At 46.1% G+C, this 2,208-nt stretch overlaps 1 non-coding gene across 1 annotated transcript; it reads left to right on the forward strand.

The window, feature by feature from the left end:
• Positions 1-1,858: 1,858 nt before the first annotated feature.
• LOC120252448 lies at positions 1,859-1,968 on the forward strand. Its single transcript, XR_005533980.1, has one exon. It is a non-coding gene; the product is annotated as a small nucleolar RNA R71 (small nucleolar RNA).
• Positions 1,969-2,208: the final 240 nt, after the last annotated feature.

Here is a 2,208-nt window from a genome sequence, read left to right on the forward strand (position 1 = left end):
TATCTGTAACTGAACCGGGACAAAGTAGAAGCCTTCGATAATCCCGGTTCGTACTCCCCACGCCCACACAAAATCCTGTATGCATGATATGGGTGACTGACACTAGAAAATCTACTGGTAGTCGGCCATACTCCACGGTACCTGTATAAGCGACATCATACAGGCCCGTCCTAATCGAAAACTCAGTGACGCTCATAGAGAATGGATGTCCGAATGCCCAAAACTGTATCGCCTCTGTAGTGTCAACTCTCCCATGTAGCAATCAAAACTCAAAGGACGCTAAAACCTCTAGCGGAAGTGTGCGATAAGCTGCTTCACTAATTATCAGCAGCCTCCTCCATTTTCCCACTGCCAGCATCTTATCAATCTCATTAATCACCTCATCACCCTGCTGAATCTGTTGAAGCACTTGTACATCCGCAAAGCAAGTCTGACCAAACCCGAGTGCTGAAAGTCTCTCGAGCGAGCCTGATGCTCGGGGTTCGAGAATTCCATATGTATCAGCTCGGGTGAAGTAAGTCTGAGGCACTTAACTTCGTTCTTCTTCGCTCGAGGTCCCATAGCCATAACTTGAAAGCATGATGAGCAAAGTCTCTTGAGGGTAGAGGGTGCACTATCAGGCTTTGGACCACCTAACAATGGTTCGTCCAACTTTCTTGGCTCATGTACATCTCCAACAGTCTTGGGGCATTTTCAGTGGTGTCTTCGAGCCCTCTTCATTTTCTGGAGCACCTTCTTCAAGATTCCCAGGGTAGATGTTTCCTCTCTAGTCGAACCAAGCATCATTACTTCTTCATTGCTCTCCTCTTGGTAGAACAAACCTTCATACGGATCCGGGTTGAACATTTCCCTGTATATATTCATCAACAATCTCATCAAGTAGTGTCTAGAAAAATACAAAGTGTCATCAAAAATCGAGAGAATGCCGCATGGCTTCAGCAAGGCGGTAAGTGAGCTTATCGTCTCCGACTCTCAATGTGAGCTCTCCACCGTCCATGTCAATCAATGCTTTGGAAGTCCGCAAGAACGGTCTCCCAAGTATCAAGGGTACATCTGCATCCTCATCGACATCTAGCACTACAAAAGTCAATCGGAAAAAAATATACTTGTCCACCTTGACAAGTACGTCTTCAATGATGCCTCTCGGATGTCGTACTGCTCGGTCCGCCAATTGTAAAAGTCATCCGAGTTGGCCTAGGCTCACCCAAGCCTAGCTTTTTGGAAGAAAGTATATGGCATGACGTTGATACTTGCCCCTCGAATCCGCCAATGCCATTTACTCACCTAAGTTGCCGATGTTACACGGAATAATGAAGCTTCCCGGGTCTTTCTTCTTGTTCGGCATGTTCTTTTGCAACACCGCCGAGCATGAAGCATCAAGCACCACTAAAGCACTCTCCTCCAATTTCCTCTTGTTGGTCAATAGGTCTTTCAGGAACTTCGCATACTTAGGCATTTGAGCTAAAGCCTCAACAAAAGAAATTTTGATGTGGAGTTGCGTGAACAAACTCAGGAACTTCTTATACTGGTCATCCCCTTGGTCATTCTTTAGTGTAGAAGGATAAGGGATTCTTGGCTTGAAAGATGGGGGTACCACCTCTTTCTCTTTGTTTGCTCCCTTCTCAACCTCTACGACCTCGGGTGCGTGTTCTTTCGACTTCTCACTCGGAAGCCGCCCTTCAACCTCACGACCACTTCTCAAAGCGATCGCCTTCACATGTTCTCTCGGGTTGGTTTCCGTGTTGCTTGGTAAACTTCCATGTGGCCTTTCGGAAAGAGATTTCGCAATTTGCCCCACTTGATTTTCAAGGTTGTGCAAGGAGGCGGTGTGATTGCGAAGTGTAGCCTCGACTGATTCAAACCTTGTATTTGCGGATACTTGCGCAGGAGTTCCTTGAACCTTTCCCATGTCTCAAATAGAGACTCCAATTCCAACTGCATAAAGGATGAGATCTCATTCCTAAGCTTTGCTGATTTTCTGGAAGGGAAATAATGGGCTAGAAAAGCTTCAACCATCTCCTCCCATGTAGTGATAGATGCCCTAGGTAATGAGTGTAGCCACTGCTTTGCTTTCCACTTTAAGGAAAATGGGAAGGCTCTCAATTTGATGGCATTATCCATCACACCATTTATCTTCAGCATGTCACACACCTCGAGGAAGTCGTCTATGTGATCTGTTTGGATCCTCATCGGCCAAACCGTTGAATT

The sequence above is a fragment of the Dioscorea cayenensis genome, chromosome 20 (genome assembly GCF_009730915.1).
Source record: "Dioscorea cayenensis subsp. rotundata cultivar TDr96_F1 chromosome 20, TDr96_F1_v2_PseudoChromosome.rev07_lg8_w22 25.fasta, whole genome shotgun sequence".
NCBI classification, from domain to species: Eukaryota; Viridiplantae; Streptophyta; class Magnoliopsida; order Dioscoreales; family Dioscoreaceae; genus Dioscorea; species Dioscorea cayenensis.